Source organism: Notamacropus eugenii, chromosome 3 (genome assembly GCF_028372415.1).
Source record: "Notamacropus eugenii isolate mMacEug1 chromosome 3, mMacEug1.pri_v2, whole genome shotgun sequence".
NCBI lineage: Eukaryota > Metazoa > Chordata > Mammalia > Diprotodontia > Macropodidae > Notamacropus > Notamacropus eugenii.
The window spans coordinates 412,226,234-412,235,993 of record NC_092874.1 but is presented as its reverse complement, the minus strand read 5'-3'; the positions used below and the strand labels follow the sequence as shown (position 1 = coordinate 412,235,993).

The window sequence follows — 9,760 nt, the reverse complement described above, 5'->3', positions numbered from 1 at the left end:
TTCCTTGACTTTTGGTTCCTTTGTCAAGAGTAGGGTACACTCTGGGGATCTGTGAGATCTCAGTTCCTCCAAGGTAGCACAATCAAGCATGTGCACTGGTTTGGGAGCAGAGATAGATATTTGTGCCCAGAATGTTAGCAAATTTCCTCTTCACAACCACCTGACCTCCAGTTCTGCCAAGCCAGGACTGGGGGCTGAGATTTGGATAAGCTGCAGGGGCAGGCCCACCATTCAGTGTGAGATAAAGATCAGCTTGCCCCAGGGCCTCTATACAGGGCTGAGGTAAGAATCAGCTGCTCAGTGCCTCCAGGGGTTTTATGATCCAACAATGGATGTGGGCTGCTGCAGTGGCTGCTGTGGGAACTGCTGCTGCTTGCCCGATGTGGCCTCCATGGCCACTGCCTAAGGTGGGAGCTATGGAAAGGCCCTTCTCCCTTCTTGGCCAGCTGAAAAATCCCCATCACTGACCTTTGTCGCCTGTGGGTTGAGGTATCTGTGAACTACTGCTACTGTGACTGGGGATTCCGACTCAGGACTGCTCACATCCACGCAGTGTGGCCAATGCTGGGCTGGGCTCTGCTTCGCATCCAGTGCGACAGATGTTTCTCGTTGGCCTTTCAGGTCACCCTGGGCTGGAAATCTCATCTGTTGTTCTGTGACTTCTGCTGCTCTAGGATTGGTTGAGAATCTTTCTTTACAGGTATTTTATGGGCTGTGGGGGGGAGCTAGTATATGTGTGTCTATCTACTCTGCCATCTTGGATCTACCCCCTGAAAAAAATTTTTAACTAAGAAAATAAATAAAAAATAAACCTTTATCATTATTACCTCACTGGAAACTTTTCCCTTTCTTCACCCATCTCTATGTCAGTTTTAATATGTTGCATCTCTCTCTGGTCCCCAAAAAGAGAAAATGACTTTCTTTCCCTTCCTATATATATCTATATATCTATATCTTATTACATATACTTATATATCCTATTTTATATATATTTTTATTATGTATACATATGTATGTACATACATACACATAGAATATATATATGTGTGTGTGTGTATACATACATATATATATATATATATATATATATATATATATATATGTATATATCTTCCTTTTCCAATAAGAATTTGATTATCTTCCACATGCCTCTGCCAAGACTCTCAAATTCCAAAAAGTTAATACTGTTCTGTCAGCCTAGACAGTGAGGTTGAATCAGTGGGTACAGAGAAGCAGCTCAGGCATATTGAAAATGATCTGGCAGGCAGGGCATAACTTGAGCTCAGGTTTCCTGCACACCTCAGGCCATGAATGTGGCCCATAATGACAGGAGCTGTAGCAGAGATGACATGTCAGGAGAACAGATTAGTACATATTTATCCTCCATAAAGACTGAGTCAAGGGGTTGTAGCTCAATGCTCTTGATCCTGGCTATAGCTAAGGATTCCCTTTTTCTCTATTTAAAGGCAACCTGGACTAGTTATCAGAGAAAGCACTTACTGGGCCTTAAATCGTTAGATTAACTATACTTTGCCTCATTATATAAAATCAGAGGTTTTCACCTAGAAATTCACCTAGAATTCCTCACTAGCCAATAGTGCGATATTATCTGGGTGGGCTTGGGTCTTTTACTGTGTCCAGTTGCCTCAGTAAGGGTGTCCATTTGCTTCAGTAAGGTCTGACTCCCTTGGATTCTCTTATCCCCAAGGATTTGTGACTCACTGGTATTAGCAGAGGGGTCTAGTTAAGTAGAATGTAAGATCTAAGTCACAGATTGGTCTGAGAATGTTATAATCCTAAATCATTATATAATGACTTACATTTATACTTAACAGTTTACAAAATACTTTTAACATATGTTTCATTAGATCCTCAAAAAAACTCTAAAATAGTCATATAAGGTATAATTTTTGACTATTTCACACATGAAGGAACTAAGGCTCCCAAGAGTCCAAGTGATTTGCCTGAGGTTACTAGTAAATGAGAGTGATGAGATTTGAGGCTTCAGTCTTTTCAGGAATATCCTTCCCTTTGTAATGGGCCTGCCTTTTTTGTCTTTGTTGGCTTAAAAGAAATCTAGCTTTTTGAACAGTTGTTCAGGTAGGACAAACACCTCTAGTGTGAGGGATTGCTTAATGTTTTTGAGGGCTTCTTACCCACCTTTGGTGTCCACCTGTCTTCCAACTCTCACTTATAACTTCAAAGCTGCAGCATGCATAGTAGCTACACCCTGGTAAAACTGTCTCAGCTGATGGGATAAACCAGGTTGAGGGTATCTTACAAGCCTTGAACTCACTGGCGAGTTAGGGGAACCATGTGAAGACTTTCCCTTGTGGAATGGGTAACTTATAGCAATTGGTTCCAAAGACCATGAAGACAACTGAAGCAGAGATTGTGGAATACTCAAAACTTTGTCAGATATTTATGACATCATCCTCTTTGTCCTGGGCCACCATCAGTTCTGACTTTTGTCTTGCCATTGGACTTCAGTGACTTCTTGAAGGGAGAGTGAGGTTGATAACTTTGCACAACTCTGCCTCACTTAAATCTAATTACATGCAAGTCATCACTCTGTGATGTGATTGGTCTTCTTAGAAATCAAAGGATGAGTAGCAATACTTTGACACTGAAGTGTTTTTTCTTTTAATATTTCCCTTATGGTCTTAGAGCAATATCTCATCTCTTTGTATACCCTCAAACTGGTCTATTTATTGTGGTGTAAATTGCCATGAATTCCCTCTCAGAGTTTGGGTCATCCATGCTGCTGGTCAATGTCAGGTCCCCTACCTGACTAAGTTTATCTTCCTTTTCAAACCTGGAAACTTCTATTATCTCAGTGAACTTCTTATGTCTGGACTTTGTTATACTTATTGGGTGGATGGTAATAATGAAGTCCTACCTGCAATTAACTGTGGATAGATTTCTCTGGGCTTCATTCTTGATCAATACCTCCTCAAAACTGTCATGTCCTAGGGTCCTTCTCTGAGTGGGAAATTTCTAGACTTTAGATTTCATAAAGCAATAGCTTTAAAACATCAGGAATTTAGATTTCAAAATGTGTCAACAGTTCCCTTGGACATTGTCATACCATTTCTAGATATTATCCCTACTTGACATTCCATGCTATATTTATAGCTTGTCTATCATTACCACCCATACCAGTTATACCCTATTCTTTTAAAAAATATTACTTATTTTAAGCATTCTTTCCTTGTTAAATTTTGAGGTCAAATTCTCTCCTTCCCACTCCTATACCCATTGAGAAGGCAAACAAAATGATTTCAATTATACTTGTGAAATCATGCAAAATATATTTCTATGATTGCCATATCACAAAAGTAATTAAATAAGTGAAAAAAAATGATGCTTCAGTTTGCACTCAGAGTTCATCAGTTCTCTCTCTGGAGGTGAATAGTATGTTTTCTTGTTTGTTTTTGATTTTGTTTTATTTACTTTCAGTGTACTACAAACACTACCATATAACTTAGATTTTTTTTCCCTCCCTCCACCTTCCTCCCTGAGGAAGCATACAATTTTATATAGGTTCTAAACATACATTCCTATTAAATACATTTTCACCAGTCATGTTGTATAGAAGAATTAAAATGAATGGGAGAAATCATATAACAAACCAAAACGTAATACAAAAGAAAATGATCTGCTCCATTCTGCAACTGAATTCCATAGTTCTTTCTCTGGATGTGGAAGGCATTTTGCCTTAAAAGACAATTAAGAACTTTTTAAGACCTTTCGTTGCAATGAAGTTCTAAGTCTACCAGAAAAAGTCCTCACACATTGTGGTTGTTGCTATGTACAAAGTTCTCCTGGTTCTTCTCCTTTCACTCAGCATCAGATCATATAAGTCTTTCCAGGCCTTTCTGAAGTGTTCCTGTTCATTGTTTCTTATAGCGCAATAGTATTCCATTGCATTCGTATGCCATAATTTATTCAATCATTCCCCAATTGATGGGCATCCCTTTGATTTCCAGTTTTTGGCCACCACAAAGAGTGCTGCTATAAATATTTTTGTACAAGTGGGACCCTTTCCCATTGTCCACAGTAAAAGAAGCTGTATTGCTGGGTCAAAGGGTATGTACATTTTTGTAACCCTTTGAGTATAATTTCAAATTGCTCTCCAGAATAGTTGGATCAGCTAACAGCTCACAGCTCCACCAACAATGAATTAGTGTTCCAACTCTCCCACATCTTCTCCAACATTTATCATCTTCCTGTTTTGTCATCTTAGCCAATCTGATAGGTGTGATGTGATATCTCAGAGTTGGTTTGATTTGCATCTCTCTAATTAATAGTGATTTAGAGCATTTTTTCTTATGACTATAGACAGCTTTAATTTCTTCCTCTGAAGACTGCCTGTTCATATCCTTTGACCATTTATCAATTGGGGAATGACTTGTATTCTTGTACATTTGACTAAGTTCTCTATATATTTTAGAAATGAGGCCTTTATCACAGACGCTAGTTGCAAAAATTCTTTCCCAGTTTTCTGCTTCCCTCCTAATCTTAGTTGCATTGGGTTTGGTTGTCCAAAAACTTTTCAGTTTAATGTAATCAAAATTATCCATTTTGCACTTCATAATGCTTTCCATCTCTTGTTAGGCAAAAATTCTTCCCTTCTCCATAAATCTGATAAATACACTATTGCTTGATCCACTAATTTGTTTATAGTATCACATACCCATTTGGACTTTATTCCTGTGTGTGGTGTTAGGCATTGGTCTATGCCTAGTTTCCACCACACTATTTTCCAGTTTTCCCAGCAATTTTTGTCCAACACTGAGTTCTTATTCCAGAAGCTGGGGTCCTTAGGTTATCAAACAGTAGATTGCTATATTCATTGCCTACTGTGTCTTAAGTACCTAGCATATTTCACTTGTCTACCCTTCTGTTTCTTAGCCAGTACCAAGTGGTTTTGATAATTACTGCTTTATAGTACGATTTGAGATCTGGTAGAGCTGGGCCACCTTCCCTAGTATTTTTTTTTTTCATTACTTGCCTTGCTGTTCTGGACCTTTTGTTCTTCCAAATGAATTTTGATATTAGAAAATAATTATGTGATAGTTTGATTGGTATGGCACTAAATAAGTAAATTAATTTAGGTAGAATTGTCATTTTTATTATATTGGCTCAGTCTACCCACCAGCAACTGATGTTTTTCCACTTACTTAGATCTGACTTTATTTGTGTGAAAAGTTTCTTGTAATTTTGTTCATATAGTCCCTAGATTTGTTTTATCAGATAGACTCCCAAATATTTTATAGTGTCTATGCTAGCCTTAAATGGGATTTCTCTTTCTATCTCTTACTGTTGAGCTTTGTTAGTAATATATAGAAATGTAGAAGATTTGTGTGGGTTTATTTTGTAACCTGCAACTTTGTCAAAGTTGTTTATTATTTCAAGTAGTTTCTTGCTTGAATCTCTGGGATTCTCTAAGTATATCATCATATTATCTGCAAAGAGTGATAACTCAGTTTCTTCTTTGCCTATTCTAATTCCTTCAATTTATTTGTCTTCTCTAATTGCTACAGCTAACATTTCTAGTACCATATCGAATGATAGTGGTGATAATGGACATCCTTGTTTCACCCCTGATCTTACTGGAAGTGCATCTAGCCTATGTCCATTGCATATAATGCTTGCTGAAGGTTTTAGGTAGATACTGCTTATTATTTTATGGAAAATTCCATGTATTCCCATGCTTTCTCCAGTGTTTTTTTATAGGAATGGGTGTTGTATTTTGTCAAAAGCCTTTTCTGCATCTACTGAGATAATCATGTGATTTCTGTTAGGTTTGTTGTTGATATGATCAATAATGCTAATAGCTTTTCTTTGAACCAACCCTGTATTCCTACTATGGATCATACCTGATCATAATGTATTATTCTTGTGATAATTTGCTGTATTCTTTTTGCTAAAATATTACTTAAAATTTTTGAATCTATATCCATTAGAGAAATTTGTATATAATTTTCCTTCTCTGTTTTGGCTCTTCATGGTTTAGGTATCAAAACCATATTTGTATCATAAAAAGAATTTGGGAGGACTCCTTTTCCCCCAATTTTCCCAAATAATATATATAGTATTGGAATTAACTGTTCTTTAATTGTTTGACAGAATTCACTTGTAAATTCATCCGGCCCTGGAGATTTTTTCCTAGGGTTCATTGATGGCTTGTTCAATTTCTTTTTCTGAGATGGGGTTGTTTAAGTATTCAACTTCCTCTCCTGTTAATCTGAGCAATTTATATTTTTTAAAATAATCATCCATCTCATTTAGATTGTCAAATTTATGGGCATAAAGTTGGGCAAAGTAATTTCTAATAATTGTTTTAATTTCCTCCTCATTGGAGGTGAGTTCACCCCTTTCATTTTTGATATTGGTAATTTGGTTTTCTTCTTTCTTTTTTTATCAAATTGACAAAAGATTTATCAATTTTATTGGTTTTTTCATAAAGCCAACTATTGGTTTTATTTATTAATTCAACAGTTTTCTTAATTTCAATTTTATTAACCTCTCCACTGGTTTTCAGTATTTCTAATTTACTTGGGGATTTTCAATTTTTTTCTTTTTCGAGCTTTTTCACCTCCATGCCCAATTTATTGACCTGCTCTTTCTCTACTATATTCATGTAGGTATTCAAAGATATAAATCTTCCCCTAGGAACTGCTTTTGCAGTATCCCATAAGGTTTGGTAGGTTGTCTCATTATTGTCATTCTCTTGAATGAAGTTGTTGATTGTTCCTATGATTTGTTGTTTAATCCACTTCTTCTTTAGGATTAGATTATTTAGTTTCCAATTAGTTTTTGTATTTCTTTCCATAGCCTTTTATTACATAAAATTTTTTATTGCATTATGATCTGAGAAGGTTGCGTTGACTATCTCTGCCTTTCTGCCCTGGATTGTGAGGTTTTTATGCCCTAGTATATGGCCAATTTTTGTATGTGTGCCATGTACCACTGAGAAAGGGGTATATTTCTTTCTATCCCCATTCAGTTATCTCCAGAGATTTATCATATCTACCTTATCCAGAGTTTTATTCACCTCCTTATCTTCTTTATTGTTTATTTTAAGGTTAGATTTATCAATTTCAGAGAGGGGGAGTTTGAGGTCCTCCACTAGTATAGTTTTGCTGTCTGTTTCTTCTGGTAACTCCCTTAACTTCTCCTCTAAAAATCTGGGTGCTACACCACTTGGAGCATATGTGTTTAGTACTGATATTGCTTCATGGTCTATGGTGCCTTTTAGCAGGATATTGCTTCCTTTCTTATCTTTTGATTAGATCTATTCCTGTTTTTGCTTTGTCTGAGATTAGGATTGCTACCCCTGCTTTTCTTACATCAGCTGAAGCACAATATATTCTACTTCAGCCTTTTACCTTTACCCTGTGTGTATCCTCCCATTTCAAATGTCTTTCTTGTAAACAACATATTGTTGCATTATGGCTTTTAATCCATTTTGCTCTGGTCCTCTGCCACAGTAAGAGAAATATTCCTGAGTGATTTTCTTATGCTCATCTGCTATGAGACTATTTGTTTGCCCCTTCTGCTGATGCCACTGTTTGAGGATTTTTCTTGGGAAATATTTTATGGTTCTTTTAAGGTCAAAAAGGGGAGGGGGAGAGAGCACATACCCATCACTCTGCCATTTTGGCTCCCAGAAATTCAAGTAGGTGACTTACAGACATTTAACATGCGGGCTGATAGTCTCAGGAGCAGCTGCTGCTGATACCTGGGGCTCAGTGGCTCTCATTCCCTTGGCTCCACTGGACTCCTTCCCTGGGCTGCCACTCTGCTGTGCTGCTGCTGCTTCAGATCACCCTGGGGCTTTCCTGCTCAGCACTGTTGTGGTGGGGACATGCTAAGCTATGTGCTATATGCTCCATGATCCCTGTGGAAAAGATCCTTCCTGTCAACCTTTCAGTCTGTCCTGATCTGTGAATCTGCCACAGTCTGTCTCTTATTGGATTCTGCACCTCCAAAATTTTGTCAGATTCTCTTTTTAGAGGTATTTGAAGGAGTTTGTCTAAGAGTTTAGGTGAGTAGTTGCTCTCATTCTGCCATCTTGGCTCCACTCTAATAGTATATTTTTCATTGTGAGTCCTTTGGATTGCTTGAATTTTGTGTTAATCAGAGTAACCAAGTATTTCACAGTTGCTCATCATTACAACATTACAGTTACTGTGCACAGTGGTCTCTTGGTTCTTCTCATTTCACTTTGAATCAGTTCATATAGTTCTTGCCTTGGTTTTTCCACTGAAATCACCTCCATCATAATTTTTTATATCAGAATACTATTATTATTATTAATAGTATTAATAATGGTATTATAATAGTATTATATCAAAATAGTATTCCATCACAGTTGTATCCTACAGTTTGTTCAGCCCAAGTGATAAGCATTACCTCAATTTCCAATTCTATTCCATCACAAAAAAGAGTTGCTATAAATATTTTTGTCAGTATAGTTCCTTTTCCTTTGATCTCTTTGGGATATAGACTTAGTAAAGTTATTACTGCCTTGAAGGATATGCCCTTTGGGCATAGTTCCAAATTATTCTCCAGAATGATTGGACTAGTTCAAAAGTTCATCAATGATTTGTTAGTGTACCTATTTTCCCTCATCATCTCCAGTATTTGTCATTTCTGATACTTGCACAGTGTTACCTCAGAGTTGTTTTGATTTACACTTCTCTAATCAATAGTCATTTAGAACATTTTTATATGAGTATAGAGAGGTTTGCTTTCTTTTTCTGAAAATTTCCTATTCATATCATTTGAGCATTTAAAATTGGGGAATGGCTTTTATATTTATGACTCACTTCCCTATACATTTGGGAAGTCAGACTTTTATAAGAGAAACTTGCTGTGAAAATTTTTGTTATTGCTTCATCATCTATGTTATCTTCTAACAAAATATAATTTCCTTGAGTATCTCTTTTAATTAGATCTAATTTTTGCTTTCGTTCTGTCTGAAATCATGATTACCATTCCTGTCTTTTTTACTTCAGCTGCAGCACAAAGGATTCTACTCCACCATGCTGTTTTAACTATATGTGCATCTATCTGTTTCAAAGGTGTCTTTTGTAAAAAACATATTATTGGATTGTTATTTTCAATCCATTCTCCTATGTGTTTCCATTTTATAGGTGAATTCATCTTAGTCATATTCACTGTTAACTAACTATATTTCTCTCAATCTTATTTATCTTCTGTTTACCCTTCTCTTTTTTTAAATCTTGTCTCTTCTCAAAAGTCTGTTGTGCTTCTGACCACTGCTTCCCTTAATGAACTATCAGCTTTATCATTCCCCCAACCCTCACCAACGAGAATTGGGATAAGTAGATTTTATACCCAGGTGAGTGTTTATAACTATTATTCCTTCTTTGAACAAATCCCAGGCCACCATTTTCATCTCCACTATAAACAATCTTCATTGTGTAACTTTTTTATTTGGGAAAATTTTCCTCATTCTACCTCTCCTTTCTCCCTTCTCCCAAGGCATCCCTCTTTCTCAACTCTTATTCTTGTTCTTTTTCTCATCCCAACATGATTGACTCATACTCATGCCCTCTATATGTGTATGTTCCTTTAAACTGTCATAATAATAATAATGGTAATAATAATATTCTTAGGAGTTACATATATCATCTTCCTGAATAGGAATATAAACAGTTTAACTTTATTGAATCCCATATGTCTACTCTTTCATATCTACCTGTGCTTCTTTTGAGTCTTGTGTTTG

At 36.4% G+C, this 9,760-nt stretch overlaps 1 long non-coding RNA gene across 1 annotated transcript in view; it reads left to right on the top strand.

Annotated features, from left to right (window-relative positions):
* Positions 1-347: 347 nt before the first annotated feature.
* LOC140531726 (uncharacterized) overlaps positions 348-9,760 on the top strand; it is a 30,408-nt gene continuing 20,995 nt past the window's right edge. The window contains exon 1 of the long non-coding RNA XR_011976410.1: positions 348-700. This is a non-coding gene — a long non-coding RNA (uncharacterized lncRNA). The remainder of the gene's footprint in view (positions 701-9,760) is intronic.